At 37.1% G+C, this 19,203-nt stretch overlaps 1 protein-coding gene across 2 annotated transcripts in view; it reads left to right on the forward strand.

The window, feature by feature from the left end:
* The first annotated feature begins 1,574 nt into the window (after positions 1-1,574).
* Positions 1,575-19,203, forward strand: part of LOC148828557 (plastin-3) — a 54,363-nt gene continuing 36,734 nt past the window's right edge. The window contains exon 1 of one of the 2 annotated variants that reach the window (XM_088925654.1): positions 1,575-1,658. The gene's annotated coding sequence lies outside the window, so the exon portion shown is untranslated. Of the gene's footprint in view, positions 1,659-16,999; positions 17,065-19,203 lie in introns of those variants that run through there. The other variant, XM_088925655.1, reaches the window with a different exon arrangement.

The raw sequence follows: 19,203 nt of genomic DNA on the forward strand, positions 1-19,203 counted from the left end.
CCAGGACCAGTTTTCCCAGAAGCCAATTAACCTACCAGTATCTCTTTGATCTGTGGGAGGAAACCCACATAAACACAGGGAGAACATACAAATTCGATGCATATAGCACCCCGGGTTTCGAACCCAGGCCCCATTGTCGCAAGGCAGAAATGCTTCCAATGTTCTACTGTGCAGCCCTGCAGAGAAGATGATAATCAAAATGATATTGACACCTGTCATAAAATTCAGTTTATGGCATTTTTTTCTGCACTTTCCCATCAGTTTTAATTATCTCACTGATACAAGCTCACTGATACAAGCTGTTCTCACTCTCCACTCCTATCTCATCAAGCTCACTGTACAACATTTCATTGAACAATTAGAAGACAGGTAAAACCAGCACTTCAGTCTGCAAACCTGTTGCTCCTCATCCTGATTGAAGTAATTTTGGATTCCGTCTGGTGGTGCTCTTACTGTATGTCAACTGTCACACTCAAGGGAGTATCTGAAGAAAATATGAAAGAGGCTGTGTATCCCCATATACAGTACAGTATATCGGTAAAGAAACAATCTCAGTACGTAAGGGAAGGAAGAAAGTTAACAGCCTTAAAAGGTCTTGGCTTGGTACAACACTAAATATGTATTTTATCTCAGGTTGAGTAATTAAGTGACTCCTGTACATAAATTGCCTTTATCAGTCTAAGTACATACTAATTTGCGAGGCGGCCTCCTATGAACAGTTTGGCCCGGTTTGCTGTTGAGGCTGTACTCATCGATAAGAATTAGCAGTTTTCAAAATGTAGCACAAGCTGAGTCTGCTACATAGGAGTTCACATACTGTACACAAGGACAACAAACGCATTTTTTAAGTACGGCTGAAATGCTAACGCCACAACAGATTTAACTTTAGATTTTGTATAAATATAATGAAAAATATGTAATGTAGAAATAAAAACTTTAAAGGATATTAACCTTCCTGCATTGTAAATCGTCGCTATTTGTCCATAGTATACAGTATGTGGAAAAAAATGTTTTGCAATTATATACCCACATTATCTCAGGGAAAACAGAGCTGAAATCTGGTAAATAATAAAAAGACATGGTTCATATCTGATGGACGAAAACAATTAAAGATAAAAGTCTATCGTGGAACCTTACAAGTTAAATTAATTTAGGACCAATGATAATCTGGTTTGGTTGCCTGAAACTAAATTACTTGCGTTTCACATAATTTGACAAAAAAGAAAATGTAAATGGAAAGTGAATTAAGCCACTCGTAGTTAAAAAAACCCAAGTTAAACAATTCCTTTATTGATAGAAATGAACGTGATTACGGCACACCAATGCGAACACTACTCAAGACTAATTTACTATACAAGCAATAATTTACAGGCGAACTGTAGCTCCTGCAAGAGCCAGCGGAGAAAAAAAAGGGTGATGCAATCCAAGGAGGAGGTCCGAGACTGTGTTTCCTTTTCCCAGAGGCAAACATGAAATTCCTGAGATCAGATCGGCACTCGGCTACCCAATAATATTGTAGTATTGTGGAGCCCTGCCCTACGAGTGGGCTGGGAGGAAATCCCCCCTCCCATTTACACTTGTGTTGGGGAGTCGGAGTTACTGGTTGAGAAAGCAGGCGGTGGACGTTACCGGAATTATTCAGTAAAAGGGGGAGAAAAGTAAGATTTATGCTTCATTGCAACTGCAATTTATTATGCATTTGTTGCAGGTGTGATTAGATATTGTAAAATGGGTTGGTCTTATGTACAAATTGTATTTTAAGTTTTTTTTTCTTTCCGTTGTCAATAAGGACAGAAAGTACGTCTGCAGCCGTTGTCTTCTTTTCCCAAAGATCGGATGTAAAACGGTTTGTGTAGCGCCAAGACACTAATTTTCTTTGAACCGTGTTAGAATAATTAAAGAGACATTTTCTAAGGAAGAATTTTGCATTGTTTATTTTTTTAACAATGAAGGATATGTACCTGGATGCAACTGGTACAAACGGTGCGAGGTTTTTTAAATTTGCAATAAAGTATAAGTACACGCGGTAATTAGGGTGCACTGCGTTATTAGTAGCGTTCGCACCTTTTATTTACCAAAATTGATTTCTTAGACGTTGTGCCAAATTTGCCTCTCTCATTTGGATAGTTTAAAAGCGTATTATGCTTTGGTTTCTAAGGTGTAACTGCAGAGAGCTGGGTCTGGAGCTGTTAGGGGTGTGCCACACTGTACTCCTAATCTCAGTCTCTGTTACAGCACTGCTTCCCATTTTAAGCGAGACGTTGACAGTCGAAAAAAGATTGAGTTTTTACAGCGTGCAGTACTTTTACAGCGGTTATCTGTGTAGCAGAAGGAGCTTGGTTGAGGTGCAGTTTGGATACATTCAGTTCAGAAGCAAACTGAGCCAGGAAACGACACAGTTCGTGTGTTTGACCCAGCTGAGGCAGCGTGGTCTGTTAGCTGGATATCCGTTTCCGAGCGTGTTTTGGGATTTTAGGAAAAGCCATTTAAAAGCTTCAGGCTAAAAGATGTGTGACGCTGTTAGTCTGAAATAAAGATGTTCACAAATTTTGAAAACTTAAATCTTATTTTAAACTCATTTGTTTCAGAAGAATTTGTCAGGCTCCAGGCTTCATTCGGAATAGATTATGTATTTCCTTAGTTATATCTTACATGAAGAGGTACTGTACTTTATTCAGAGTACTAATTCAGTCTGAAATATAAGTGTTTCCTCTCGTGTTATCTTACGGCATTGTTATGAGTGTAATGAATCGTCGTTTAAAGAAAGGGCTTGTATATCACGAGTAATATTAACGCCAGCGTTGTTACGATGAACCTGGCAAGAATGAGTTGCAAAAGAACAAGTAAAGGTTTATTCCGTACTTAGAAGAAAAGAAACGCACCGTTTCGGCTGTGGAGCCTTTTTCGGGTGTGTCAGTCTCCACCAAACGTTGTTTCTTCTCTTTTCAGCATGGAATAAACCTTTACTTGTTCCTTTACAGCCTACGCATGCTGACGCAGCTACCTACTCGATCTACAAGAATTAGTTGTATTCTTGATAGTCAGGTATTGATAACCTCAAGGAACACATTTCTTTGTAACAGGCGGCCTTAACAGCTGTCTCTGGACAAGAGCACCTTTGTCCAGAAAGCTCGGGAAAGTCTGATATGATTTCTCATAGGTGGTCAGCACTGGTATACTCATTTTCTATGCATTATCGGGTTTATGATATTTGATTTTTTTCATGAAAATATCCGTCTAATAATAAGCAGTGATAGCTTAGGAAACTAAACAACCTTTCAGATCAAAGAGTATAGCCATCTGGTAATTGTCATACACTTAGTTACTTAGTTTTTTCTTTCAATTGTGTGAGTAATTAGGGTTTCAATCTTTAGAGTCTGTGGATGCCCCAGTGTGACATCGCACTGTACATTCTTGTTGGAAAGTGCATCTGAATAGAAGCAGGTCCTAACTGGTATGTCAAAAATAAGAAGTGTACTGGGGGGGGGGGGGTATTGAACACAAATGAACATTACAGAATGTGCTGCTTTTATGGGTTTTTTCTGGCATGATGCCAGAATAAAAGACTGAATGTTTGGAAGTTCTGTACAAGATCTACAGAGCCATGTATTTGTAAACTTTGTTGGAGTCCTGTCCTGGTTGCCAGTAGGCCTTTGTTTTGAAGTGACAAACTCTTAAAGATGGATTTCCACTGGCTTCAGTGCTCTAGTAGGGCTTAGAATTCTTTTCTATTCTCTAGAATTTGCTTAGGAATGGCTAAAATCTGCTGTCAAGAAAACTGATTCCAGTGTTGCATTATCCATTAAATAGTCATCCAAAATATTAACATTTGTATATAGGTGTCTGGGACCATTGTACTGTTTCACTGTCAAATCTAAATGCTTCTATTTGGTTGAATATTTTAAAGGCAAGTTCAGGTCCTGGTGTCAGGTAATATGTTAGCTTTTGCCAAAAGAATAGACACGATTTAGTTTTGATAACCATTGTATTAACCGTTTCACCTCTTTGCTGTGGTTAGGCAAGGATGGCCAGATTGTGTATTTAACAGCTACATCCATATTTTGGAGCTTAAAAATAATATTTTTTTGAATATTGTCAGCAAAATGGACAATGACACTCTGAATTTCTCTTTTCAGAAGAAAATAACCCTTGTCCTTGCATAATAGTAAATACAGCCGAATATACCATTTTGGGTGTGGTACTGACATGGCTATAAATGAGTTCTGTACATGGGTTTTTAAATGCCTCAGGCACGGGTGTGGCCTGCATGTTTTTTTTTTTCTGCTGCTTCTACATTTAAAGGAATTCTCTGTGATGTGACTGATGTGATCTTCTAGGTGTGTGGCTTTTAGTGAGCAGAAGGAATTATATCTGAAGCTCTGCAGCCTCTTCTACAGCAAACAATAACGAATAGCCCTGCAGTTCCAGCTTCCATAAGTAACATTAGAGTAATTTGTGGAAGTAGATGTGTTTTATGACCTTGGCATTCAAATGGAAGGTTCAACCTGCTATGAATCAAACAAGCCCAGTAAATCCGCCTTTAAGGGTACTTGGCTGGATTCCAAAACATTCAGTGTTGCTCTTTCCGAGTGGTGTTCTAACTTTTCAGGTATAAGGTATGTTATTTTTCCTTCCATAGTGGATATATAGTGAAATGTATGGAGTCTTTCGGTTATATGTAAAGGTACATTCTTTTGTACTACATAATCTTTAATTTTTTTCTTACAGGAGTGTTAAGTTTTCCGTCTACAATTGTTAGTTTTGAAAATAAATTAGCACGAATTATGTAGAGCAGCCTTAAATATTCTGTGTTGCGTTTTACAAATGGCTCCTCAGAAGATTGAAGAGATGTGGACTGGTTTGAGCTAATGTGCTTGCCTAATGAATAATTGAACTACACTCTACTCTGCCATTGCCACATCCTGAGGCATGCGGCATTCCTAAGATTTTTCTACCCAAACATGATTTTTTTTTGAGATGATGCACGTATTTTGATAACTTGTATTAGGACTGTTCACTCCTAGGTTGAAGAAGGCTGGTGTGCAAGTATTCATTACAGCTCATTGCTAAATGAATTAAATTAGTTTATTATAAGCTTATTTCGGTCCAAATTTACCATTTCTCTCAGCTCATCAGTCGCTGCTGTGACTGTGGAAACCTGTGAATACTCCAGCCATCCAGGAGAGCTGTGTTGTAGGAAGATGATAACTTTTTTGAAATAACTCGCAAAAACATTTGGTGGTTATCGTCGTACAAGGTTTTATTTAATTTTAATGAATTTATTTTTTTCTTAAGACAAATTCAACAAAGAGAAATGTTTGGTCTGCTTTCTGTATCATCTCTTAATACCTTTAAATCTTTATATGCACCCAGTTGGCAACAGGAAGATAGTTAAGCTTGCTGCGTATTGTTTTACAAACAAAACTCTAAAGAGAGTACTCTAAAGTTGATCCTTTTAGACTTGATAAATTGTCAATTTGGCTCTTGTAAATTTGAGACTTTTTCATACCATGACAAATGTATTTCATGTTGAGTACGTCAAGGTCAAGCTTTAAATAAAGTTTAGGACCTCAGCTGTGCACCAAACTTTGAAAAAGAGACTTGAGCCTAAACAATAAGTGCATCCTTTATAAGTTTCTGTTGTCCTGCTATATTGTTATTCAGATAACAGTACCTCTACATATACTGTATTGAGGGCACAAGAAGCATTATTTCTCTATGCTTAATGCTGCAGAGACTGATCCTAAGAATTTGTCTAGGTAAAGTTAGTGTACTAGTTAGTTAATGCAGGTACCTCAGCAGGTTTTGTGATCTTTTTTATTATCGTCCTCCTGACACTGCAGCTCAGAAAGGTATATCGATCTAAACACCCTCGGAAAAGGGTGCTGCTTTAGGTTATGTGTCAAAAGCTGAAGTACAACAGCAGACATTTTCACTCTGTATTAATATTCATTTTCTTTCTCCCAGAGAAGAAAAGTATGGCTGTTTGTTAGGGTGAAGTAGTTTTCAATAAATGTAGAAGAGTCCTTGTTGATATAAATGTATAGTCTATCCACCAATATTTACTAAACTTAAATAATTTTGTGTTAAGTTCTGCAACTGTGTGCATTGTGTCCTATGCAGTACACTGGAAGGATCTCATATTGAAAGGATTTGAACTGGAATTTAAAACTCATAAAGGGAACTGAAATGTGCAAGTAATATAAACAATGTAATTACAGCATAAACTCATTATAAAACTACTATGTCGGAGTTAAAAAAAGTTTGGTGTTAAACAGTTTTTAAATATTTGTATTAACCCAATTAAAATGGTTTCTAAAAGTTAACACTGATCTACCAATTAAAACTGCATGTTGCCTAACTACTAATTATTTTTTCATAATTAATATTCAGTAGATTTTTCTCTTTAGAGTTTGATTGTGTTTTTCTTTTTATTATGTTTTTAGGGTGGTGTTTGGAAAGTAGATTTATTCTAGGAAAATGGTTGCTATTAACATCCAGTACAAATTATCCTATAATCATTACTAATACATATGCAGGGAGAAGCTGATGTAATGTTAGTGGCGTCTTTACTGTTGTTACCTGACAAAGCCTAGAGATCTTGTGTTTTGGACAAATACTCAGTCATCAGTCATATAATATATCTATAGCATTTTATTACAGCACTTCAAAAGAGAAACTTTGGTTGTAGGCCCTGTTTTTTATCCAGAAAAGGCTAGTTGGTTTTTTTTAGTACAATGTAAAGGAAGTTGAGGGGAAATTCCTAGGATTCCTGATTTTTTTTTTCTGTCTTGAAAGCGTTCTTTTCCTTAAGCTTGAATGTATTATGTATAAATTTAGAAGTGTTCTGAATTCTCATTTACACTAAGTTCATGTTATGCTCTATATTTTAGATTGATGTGCGGTAATTCAAATAACCATGACTGCAGAACCTGGGTCTTACACAAAAACTAAATGTGGATTTTAGATGCTGTATTAAGAAGTTAAGACATCCTTGTTACATTTTGGCATTGGTATCATGCAACAATTCGTTCAGGAACTCTTATCTGTAATTATCGAGCTTATTTTGTTGCTCTTCATGTTAGGACCCAATTACTGTATGCGCATGATGTTCTTGGTTTTCTCATGTGACAGGCATGTCTAGACTGGCCAGAAAGGCAGGTATGTGATTGAGCTATACTTAAATACACATTCAATACACATCACTTTGTATATGGTTATTTTTGTTCTTTTAAGACATCTTTGGGTTAAACCCAGACTTGTCTTTTCCACATCCTGCCACTGTCATTTTGTTTTGGTCTATGGACCGTTAATGGTGTCATAAATTGTGACTGCAGTAGTTATTGTTCATTTCTCCATTATCAGTACTGTATTAACCCTAAGAGGTGTTGACTCCTAGCTGTCGCTAGCAAAAATGCACGATAAAAACATCTGAGATGAAAGACTTTTGAACTTTTATATTTTGACTTTTGACTATTATTTTTTTATTGATAAAGATGACCAGCAACAGTGGTTTGCTACTGGGAGTTGTAAGATATTTTAAAGAGTTTTGTAAAAATGTATAATTTTTAGCAGTATGTTTTTCTCATTTGACATTGTTAAATATATGTGAAGTTGTTACTGGTGGGTAAAAATACGATTTTGGAACAAACACTTTTATAGATACATCAGGAAACGGAGAAAGCAAAAACATTTGTTTTTTAGGAGCAATTACAGCTGGCAGAAATGTGACTCGTGGCTAACAGCGTGAGTGAGAAGCGTTGTGGCTGCTTTTATTGCTTTTGGAAAACGGTGAATATCTAAGTACATATAATTTTCCCTACAGAAAATCCAAATATAAAAGCACATAATTTTGCTGTTGATAACCAAAGGTTCTGTTCTTCTACTCAGTAAATGTTTATCAATACTAATGATACTAATTCTTATTTTGCTACAATTCTTTATTTTACTTATTTTTTATTACAGTAATCATTTTTGTTCTGTTTGTTGCTGTAAGGGTTGCTGACAGGACCATACCAGGAATAGAACATTTCCAGATATATGCTGTTACTATATCATGAGGTGCTTTTTACCTGTATTGTCATCAAAAGTTTGTTCTATGTGAATTGCAAAAAGGAGAAGAGCGTACACTATGGGGATAATGAGACTGGTATTGGCTCATGGTCTGTCTGATCTGTCTTTATCCTTATTAGAACTAAGTTTTAAATGATTTTTTTTGTCATCTTCCCCCAGCCAGCATCTGGTACATTTTTAGGCTCGAGGTACTTCAATTAAGATATTAACGGATTGTTAAATAAGCCACTTGCCATCTGTGCTCATTAAGCATTAAATTCTGGCTTCCTTACTTTTTGGAAATCAGCCAACTAACATAATGAGTTATTCTCTAAAGTCTGTGTGGGTACAAAAGTAGGTGTGTACAGTAGCCTTCAAATATATTCATATCCCTGATGCAGAATGAACACCTGAAGAAGGCTCCACAGCCAAAATGTTTCTTTTCTTCTCTTTTCAGCATGGAATAAACCTTTACTTATTCCTTTTCACTATTATGTTAATCCAAAACTGAAAATGTATATGTCTTTCTGTATTATTGTCCTGTGTCTAATAATACTTATTCAGTTAGTAATTGAAGGACTCACTTGCTAATTTGGTAAAAAAAAATAGGCTGCTTGATAGAAGCTTTGCAGAGATAGGTTTGGGCCACCCTTGACTGTCATTAATTTAATGGAAGAGAAGAAGCACCTATGGTAAATAACAAGCACGTATCTGACACCCACGAAACAATCAGTTGTAAACGCACAGCCTATAATATCTGGGAACTCCTAGGACATCATTTGCAGCCTACATATTAAAGGTCTATAGTCTGTCTTCGTGGCATCAACATGGTCTAAGTGGGACGTGGTATGTGATTATGCTCTTCCTTAGGCTAGTCCTCATCCCAGCACCCCTCCTTTGTCTGTTGCCTTTTGTTGCAATCAGCCACTTAATTCAGTCTTTAAATAATTTGTTTAGCTCTTCAATATGGGTTTGTCTGAGGCTTTGAGACACCCTTAAAATATCATAACTACTTTGCCGTTTCCATCTTGTAGCAGCAGCTAACTGAGAATTTAGATGTTGAGATTTTATTTAGCCACCATCTGTTAGGATGCAACTAGGTGGAGCTGCTACTAGGCGTGGAGCCCTAGAGCCCTTTATTTTTACCTAATGTTTATCCAAACTACAGTGTGCAAACTCTTTTGTCAGAGTATCTTATGAGATTTACCATTTGCTTTTAGGTTGTGTTGAATACTAGGTGCTTACAAAATGGAGCATATAAATACTGTAAGATGCCTCAATAAATCCACATTGTTGTATTCAGACAGATGTATAGTCTTAATGACGCTCACAGCTACAAGCCCTGCAGCAGTCTATCCAGCAGCTGTATTGATAGCACCGTAATAGTATTGTGAGAAAAGAAACGGGCAGAAGTTTAAGTGCATCACATAAAACATTTGAACGATCGAGGCATAGTTGATATTGTATGTGTGAACATATTATATGTATTTAACTTATTAAAATGACACTGAGGCAGAAATAAAGCTTACATGAATCTATCAAAAGTGGGGAAAGGCAAGTTTGAAAGAAAATTGAAAAAATATCATGTGCTCCACAAACAATTTAGAATAGTTACAACAGTGCCCTAACCTGCAGTAGACTGAATAGATCACATGGATCTCTGTAATGATCAGTGATTGATTAGAGACAGGGATGTTGCACATTTAGAGCAGAGACTAATTTAATTACAGATTAAAGTTGTGGACTGGTATATAAAAATGTAACAGGGTGGAATGCCATTTTGTGTAATTAAAATAAATTTGGTTTCGATGTGATAGCAGGTTTAATCTCTCTAGGACTTTTATGTGTAATATGTATGTACTTACTGTAGATCTTGGAAGCTAAACAGTGCTGGGCCTGGTCAGGATTAGGATGGGAGTCTTCTATGGAAAACCATGCTGCTTCTGTAAGTGATGCTGATGGACCAGTAGACTGCACTCTTCTATCTGTACCAGTATTTCCAAAACCCAGTACCCCAGTATGGTAACTAGGGCAACTGTTGTAGAAGATGCAATCCTTTGGATAATCTGGATAATCTATTCTAATGTCTTGGTCATTAAAGATCACAGAAGTACCGAATAGAACAAATTAAAATCTTAATGTTGAATACTGGGGAAGTATTTACTTGGGTGTGATTCACTGAGCTACAGAAGTTGGTATATTTCTGTTTGAAAAATGGAAGGATGTGTAAACACTGGTCAGTCTGGTGCTGAAAAAAGAAAAAGCAACTGAGGATATGGTATTCAGAAAAATTGCACATTTTAATCAAAAAATGTTTAAACTAATATTAAGAGGTTTGCTTAGAATGAAGGTGGTTTATGAAGAGATTTGAATTGAGTTCTTGGTAAATAGTAATTGAAGCTGATTTATGGCTTTGTATTACTCAAAATAGCTAACACACTTCAGTTCTGCTGTGCCTTTGTAAATTCACATTCTCTGCAATTTTGTCATTGGGATTTTTGGCTATTTCCTGGACATTGTCCTATAAGTAACAATTGAGTCTTGTTCTGAACACTGGCTAATTATAATTATAATGTTACACACTTACTCTTCCAAAAACCTTGAAATGTTTCTTAATAGGACATTATAGTAATTTGGTGAGGGACCCTTTCTTTTTTGATATACTTTATTCAGATTAGTAAAGTGAGCTTTAAGTGCGGTCACACTAATCTGAATACTTTCTAGTGACCTTTTTTGTGACTAATTCTTCTAATGAGGCATAATATCAAAGTCTTCTTGTAAAAGAATACTAGCAGTTGTGAATCTGAATTAATTTCAGTGTAAATCAATTTGAAAGTGGGACACTCTACCATAGATCTAGGAAGGGTTATTTGCTTTGTTGTACTTTGGGAGTAAGTTTTCAGAAGTCTGCAATATAACAGTTCTTAACTTTAATAAAACCTTAACTATAGAGGAGTGAGAAAAATTACACTTGTTTGTGATACCCCTTTAACAGTGAATGAACCACAGATACTGTACACTTTTTTTTTTACTGTATGTTTTTTTTTAAACTAAGTGTTTTAGTGACACACTCTGTTACACTCGTGGTGTGATTGTGGAGTTAACGGAGTTAAGTTTGTTTCCTCTTGAATTTTTGAACACCTCAGATTGGGAGGAGAGAGAACCCATTGTGAATTCAAAAAAAGTACAGGAAAATAATGGCTGCATTTCTTCTAAGAAGGTCAAGTTGAAATAAAACAACTTATGTGCTCTTTTGTTTGTCATTAGGATAAGATATGAGCGGTTTCAGCTATCTGTTATTATTTCTTTCCAGACTGTATACAGATTGAGTTTTCTCCTAGTTTGGTGAAATTCTCAGCTTGCATCAGTGGATTTTTTAATCTGGCTTTGTGTATAGTTGTGTTGGAGATATTTGTGTAGTACCTTTATTACCTTTACTGAATTGACTTGCCTTAGATTTATGGGTCCACTCAGTGCTTATGTACTAGAATAGTTCCTGAGCAGAGCATAACTTCATGTTCTTTTCAACCTTTTGTCTTATTGGTTGCTGTGGAAAATGTAAGACATCAACAGAATCTTGTTCTGATATGCAACCTTTTGTAAAATAATAGGGCAGAATGTGTACATGAGTCTCCATCTGTGTTCTCATCATGGTTGCAGCAGGCAACACCAACATTGCTGCTGTTAAGCAAGGTAAGGTTTTCATGCCATGAAACTACAGGATTGCTTTTGTACCCCACAAGACAGAATTTGCTTTCCATTAGGCCTTGCATTTGGAGGGGAAGAAAGATGATAAAAAGGATTCTTAAATGGTAAGAGGGAGACTGGGTTGGATTACGCAAGAACGTTTCCTCTTGAGAAATAAGTAAGTCCTAGTAAGTCTTTTTTGTGTGGGGTGATACTAACCTGTAATATCCACCCATCCCACATCCAGCTAGAAAGATCATTTGACCATTTTGGCATTCTGCAAAAGAAAGCAAGCTTCTTGTGAAATTTTCTTGTGGAGTTGGCAGTTGCATTCTTGGGGTATTTTCACAGTCATCCAAAAGGCAAGAAGAAAGATATGAAGCGTGGGGGGAGTGGAGGGATGATGTCTGCTGACCCTGCTGTATTAAATGTAAAAGTGGCTTAATAGTGTAATGACAGAGTTTTACAAACCTGCATGTGAGAATGCTGTTTGTTTTCTATTCAATATTTCAGATGTTGAAGGCAGTTTGTCCACTGTAGTATATAGGACATTTTACAAACAAGACATGGCCGATCAGCTCGTCTTGACCATATGGTAGTAGCTAATTGAGCCGAAGATCTCATTAGGCCATTTCTTAAAAAATGCTAATGTATCAATTTCAAAATCTAGGCTGGGCAGCTTGTTTCATACTCACACAATACTTTGCATAAAGAAGAGTTTTCTTTTCTCTTTGCTTTGCCAGTTATAAATGAATTTATGGTATGTATATATCTATCCATTAGCTGCTTCTTAGCACTGAGTAGGGTCAGAGAAACTCCCCAGGCCTATCCCAGAAGCAAAGAAGGCAATGTTGGACTACATCCTGATATGGGACTGGCAAGCTAGCATCTTCAGTCAGGCTTCTTCTTGTTTTGGATGCAATGCATTGTGTGTCAGAACATTACCAGAAGGAATTGCAAAAAGGAATGAGATCTAAGGTTCTTTCTGGTGTACTCCAACAAGTTAGAACAGACAGTGGCATTTTAATTACAATCAAATTAGGTTGCTTGAATGAACTCTTTAACGCTTTTGTAATAGAGACATTTTTTCTCTTCATTTGAGAGTAGGCCTGTACTTAATTACAAGCTTCTAGGCATATTAGCTCAGAAATTAATTTGTACTTGGAACTCGTGGAAAATCTCAGTTCAGTTGTTGCCCCTTTTCTTAAAGACCTCCATACTGTTGCATGGAAACATAGCAGTGTTGTATGTGAGATCAGGGTGTCTCGCCTGTGATTAACAAAACTCACTCAAGACTCCACCCCACCACCACCCATGACACTGCAAAGGCCTCATCAGTAAGGAATGCACTTTTGCATGCACAAAATGCACTAATTAGAAGAGTTATCTTCTGACTAGTTGTGCTAGGAAATTCTGGAGAGCTTGGGGGATGTCAGACCTTTTTAGTATTTGCTTGCTTTCAAATGTCAAGTTCAGGTTCAAATCTGTCTGATGGAAAAACATAGAAATCTAATTGTGAGACATTTATGTCTTCCTTGTTTACTGTAGCATCTGAGCCTGTTAAATGTGACCAGAAAGTGGTAGCAATTAGGAAACTAAAAATGCAAAACAAGATGAGAGAAGGCCATTTGGCTCACGGTACTTGTTTGATCGTGAGAGCTGATCGAATTCAGCAAAGTGCACTTTTGTTTTTCAGGAAGAAAAACTTTAGATAAGCGATGGACAAATATAGCTAAGTTGGCACATTGTCTGGATTTTGTACAGATGAGGATTTGTAGTATACATTAAGAAATAGTGTCAGGTTCTACATTGTTCTACTGTTTACTGACTGCTTTTCTATACTTAAATGGTGTGTAAAGCAGTGATTGTTTTATTTTCTTGAAAGGAGCACAGCCTCTTTTGTAAAACTTTTTTTTACATTATAAGCGTGAAGAATGTTGGTCATTTTTACTGCATTTTGCATTAGGCCATTATAATAAACACGTTCTCGTGCTTTTAGTTCCTTAAAAAAATACAGATTTCTTTGAGGTATTTTTAATGAAAAGGTGAAATTGTCAAATTATGTCATAGATATATCAATAGCGAGAAACAGTTATTTTTAACTGAATTGTTTTATGAACAAGCCTGAAGGAATGTCAACTGAAGTACAGGAAATTGAAGGATGTAAAATTGGTGAAGAGCTGTATAAGCATAAGGAAACCTGAAAGTCCTGCCAAGTCGCTGGAGAGTGTAATGCATTTGAATGTGTGAAACTTGACACAAGGAAGGTAAAGTAACTTTTGTTGCCTGCCAGTGGAATTTACACAGGACTTAGATTTAGACAGCCTTGCATTGGTTGACTCCATCCTCCTACAGAAAAGTACTTCTTAGTGTATCTTACGGACTGCAAACTCTGTACTTTGTGTTCTCAGATCACAGCTGTGCTGGGTGGGTGATAGGGCATATTGTTGTTATACATGGGTTCCAAAGGACAGTAAAGACCTTGGACCAAGCTGTAGTAAAACTGTAGTCTTTTACTGTGCACTTTGTGTGTTTTTTGGGTTGCAAAAAGGGATTGTGATTTGAAGGATAGTAATGTGTTAAACATCTGCTGGATGATTGACATTTTTAACATGTTAAGAAACAATCACATTTATAGTTTGATGTAAAAGTTCAAATATGAATTTGGTTCAGTCTAAATGTCACATTGTAATCATCATTAAGTTGGGCATAAATCATGACTTCACAAAGTTTCAACAGGTTAAGGCTAGATCATAGTATCCATCTAGTTTAAAATGTGAATAATGTACCATAAAGATACAGTATGTCAGTGATGAGAAACATGTTGGGTTTTACAGTTGAGAAAGTTTGTGAACCCTTGGAATCACCTCTTTTCCTGCATTAATTGCTCCTAAAGTGTGAACTGATCTTCATCTAAGTCATTCTTAGTCATAATAACACATCAACACAATCTGACTAAACAAATAACACACAACTGTACTTTTTAATGTCTGTATAGAACACATTGTTTAAATATTCACTGTCAGTGCTGGAGAAAGTATGCAAATTCCTTTAGCAGCAATGACCTCAACCAAAGTGTAGCTTTTGATCAGTCCTGCATATCAGTGTGGGGGTATTTTGGCCCATTCCTGATTACAGAACTTTTTCATTTAAGTGATATGTTTGGGATGTCTTGAATGAACACCTTGCTTCAGGTCATTCCACAACATTTTCAATTGGTTTAAGATCAAGAGTCTGACTTGACCATTCCAAAATCGAAAATTTCCTTTGTTTAAGCCATTCTGTTGTAGATTTACTTCTGTGTATAGGATGCTGCATGATCCAGCTTCTATTAAGCTGTAGATCACGGGCAGATACCCTGATATTCTCCTGTAGAGTTTGCTCAAACTGTTTTGAAACTATTGCAAGCCATCTGCTCCCTGAGGTGGCAAAGCAGCCCCAAACTATAATGCTTCCTCTACCATTCTTCATAGCTGGGATGAGGTTATTGTGTTGGTATGCAGTGTTTTGTTTCCTCCAAACACAATATTGCAAATTTATGCCAAAAAAGTTCCACTTTTGTCCCGTCTGTCCACAGAACATTGTTCCAGTAGTATGGAATATCCAGGTGGTCTTTGGCAAACTTGAGATAGGCAGCAGTGTTTTTTTAAGAGCAGTGGTTTCCTCTGTGGTATCCTCCCATGCACACCACTCCTGTCCAGCGTTTTTCTTATTGTGGACTCAAGAACACAGACATTAGCCAGAGCAAGAGACAGCTGCAGATCCTTAGCTATTAACCTAGGGTTCTTTGTCACCTCCTTGAGCATTGTATGACGTGCTTTGCAGTGATTTGTGTTGGATGACCACTCCTGGGTAGAGCAGAAATGGAACTGAATTTCTTCCATTTGTACACTGTCTGGCTTAGAAGTCTTCAGAAATGCTTTTGTAGACTTATGAGACTTGACAACTTCTGAGGTCCTCTGAAACCTCTTTTGATCACTTTGTTTCACTTTGACAAACATGTCTTGTGAAGAGCAGACTCTGTGGTAAAACTTGTACTTTTTCAGAAGTTAGGGATCCAGCGGAGACTCTGTAATTGCTAATTGCAGGTCATCGTTGTAAATGAGAATTTCGTTCCCTGTTGTACAATAACAGAATAGAAAAGTGCTTGAAGGGAGATGGGCAGCTGCAAAACAAACTGAAAACAAAAGGCACTGCATATGTAATAGCAGATCATCTGAACAAAACTCCTGTTTTTCCTGTCATTGGAAGGCATTTCAGTTTTCATTGCTACATTTTTGCTGCTACATTTTATTAAGTCTTCGTACTGTGCGTTGACTGCTTGGTTTCTCTGCTCTTTAAAGCTTTCTTCTGCTTTATCACACAAGTAGTAATGCTCCAAGCCCACTGGGGAGCTGAATTTACATTGTGAATGTGAACTCAGAACGCAGAGGATTGGATAGAACTGCAGTTTCACTGAGAACCAGAATGAAGAAATACTGGTCTCGCCATGTGCTGCTTGAAGATTTTTGAGTTCTGGTACTGTAGTTTTAAGGCTTAAACTTTGATAGTTTTGAAACATTGAGAATAAATTTCAATTGGCAAAACTACAGGTTCTTTAAGGTTTAATAAATGTGAACTGTGTAAAGCATAGCTTCTTTGGTACTGACCTTGAAGATGAACCTTGGGAAAGAATGTCTTTTCCTCGCCTTTCTTCCCTTGTTCGTGTTCAGAGGTTAAATATAGATGTGCAAAATATTAATTTGTCTTCTTTCCTAGTAAAATTATACTCAGATAACCTTTAGCAAAACAAGGTCAGTTTTTCAGTTAAAAACAAGAACAGTTTTGTGCACATCTGTGATTCTGACAGCTGGAAGATGTAGCAAATATAGTGTTTTACCAGAAAAACACACAAACGCTTCTCCGTAACCGTTTCATTATGTGCCTGCATAAGCAGACGCAGACCTTTTAATCTTAATTTCTCAACCTGGTATGTGGTACGTCGGAGAAACATCTATAAACATTCCTGTCCATGTTACAAAAAACCCCAATGTTGGGCACATCTGTTGTTTCATTTGCAGGAGAATGGAGAAACTGAGACTTTGTGTTAATTGTATGTATAGACTGGAAGATGAGTGAGTAGGTTTTACTCTTCTGGGAGGAGAGCGGAGGGAAAAAAAAAGATCGCACAGAAGGCTGCTCTCATTCGCTGGCAGGAAGTGTTGTGACTTGCCGACTGAAGTCTTTGTAAGTCAGACAGGAATGCTGGGTTTCCAGATTAGCGCGAAGGGCGTGGAGGGGATCACTGCATCTGCCGGAGTCTTTTAAAAGGAACTGCAGCTGCAGGTCTGGTCTTATTTTGGCTTCTTTCTTTCTAATTCTTTGTTAAAGTGAGAACTTTCCCATAAATGTTTTACGACGGGGTGGAGGGGTTGTTTGAAGTTAATAACTTTTTGCGTTTCTGCATTTAAAAGTAGAATATTTTCTGCCCCGTGCTTTTCTCTTACTTCATTGTAACAGTGCTGAGGTCTGAGCAGTGGGTCAGTTGTGACATGGTTGTATTTGCTTTGCACGCATATGAAAGTAATTTATTTCAGAATGCATGGTGGTATTTTTTGGGGCATTTTTTTGGCAGATATCAGTTGAGGGGTGATATGCCGAAGCAATATACTGTAGTCTAGAATTCTATAGCAATATAGAATGAATGGAGCCTGGATCGTTTTTGTAACTTAATAAAAACTGAAGGTAAATCGCGATTTCATTACCTTTTTTATTTATTCAAAGGGAAACTAAGAATCGGGAAATTCACCTTTATTAACTTTGTGCCTGTTTCTATAGCATAATGAAGTGTGGTTTTGAAACATTCTTCTCTTAGCATAGTATAATTAATTTGGGTATATTTGTATCTTGTATTTGTTCTACCTTCTGTTAAACATGAAAGAGTACAGCAAGTTTCTTGAACATTAGCCGGCAAAAAAAAGTAAGGGTGTTCCAGGAGGTGGGGAAGGAAAATCATATTGGATGTTTTCCTTGCCCTCCTCAGTGTACTTAGACAGGCACAGCACGGTAGCAGGGCCCTGAACCAAGGCTGCCAAGCCTTGAGGTAGCTAGTTTGTGTCAGCAATGTGGCCCAGTTTGTGGTTGTATATGGATTTTGAAACGCTAACGTGTGGCATAGTTGACCGATGAGGTATACATTTAGCTTTAGAATTGAAAAACGTTTGTCATGACCATGCAAATGGGAGTTTTGTCACATGCATTCCAGCCAGACTGTAGTTGTTAGCTACTGCTATGCTACTTTGAAGGTCAGCTTTTAAATCAACATAGGCTGGTGGTGCTTGTTTGGTAGGGGGAAGGGCTACAATAGTAGGTCAGATGATATCAGTTTCAGCCCGTCAGAGGATTATTTGAAATGGAATCTCTCTTTCCTGCTAGATTTTGTTTAGCAAGTATGAAGTGGATATGATTTATGGTGCATAAATCACACTGTTTATTAATGCAGTTTGTTAGGAGGAATTTAAACATCAAAGTATCACAACTATGTTGAACATCTTCAAAAAAAAAAAGTCAAATATCCTTGCACCTGATCTGCTTTTCCCCTTTCTGATAAAGAATATTAAACCATTTCATCATTTGAAAAATGTATTGCATTGGTTTCAGTGGTCTTTGGGCAGCATTGGTGTGTCACATTGCTTTAGTGTCCTTTCAACCAATACATTAAGGACTCATTAAGGACTCTTAGCTGCATTCCTTTAGCTTGAACCTCTTTACCAGAAAGGCAAGAACCAATCTGACCTGATGCAAATGCAGTTCTGAAAACAAAGCGTTTACATTCGGGAAATGCAGTCGTAACTACTTAAGAGTCTTTATGTTCTGCAGTACTGTATCTGAGTGCATGCAAAGTTTATGCTCATGGGAATACACCAGGAAAGGAGGTTCATTTTAAACGAGCTCTGGGCACACACTCCAGGTGCTATTTAACTACCAGATCATTTTACCTTGCTTTGTGATTTTGAGTTATAGGAGAATGTATATCTAAAAAAACAATCTTCAGTATATCCCCATGGCAGGTGAGGTCAGTGCTCGTAGTTCCAGTCTATATCCTATATCCCCCACTTGGACTTCTATCAAAGAAAAAATCTTTTGTGTCAACTAACATTTACAAATAAACAGAACTAGGCCAGTCAGGTTGTTTATAAAGTTTTATTGATTCAGCCACCCACTTCCTGCTTCTATGTTATTTACTACTGTTAACAAATAGAGTTCTGAAAAAGGACAATGTTGCTGTGGCCTGTAAAAGTCTTATTTTTATTGCTCACATTAGGGTGTATTTTTAAAATTAAACTTTAGATGTTGATTGGGCTATCTTACTAAGAGTTTCATTTGGCACAGCAATGTGTGCTCAAAGCTGATGTAGTCTGCCACTCAGAGCTGTGGCTTTCATCTCGGTTTTGGAGAGACCTGGAGCCCTTTTTTAACAACTTA

This window comes from Atractosteus spatula, chromosome 9, assembly GCF_055471065.1.
Source record: "Atractosteus spatula isolate fAtrSpa1 chromosome 9, fAtrSpa1.hap1, whole genome shotgun sequence".
Lineage (NCBI taxonomy): Eukaryota > Metazoa > Chordata > Actinopteri > Semionotiformes > Lepisosteidae > Atractosteus > Atractosteus spatula.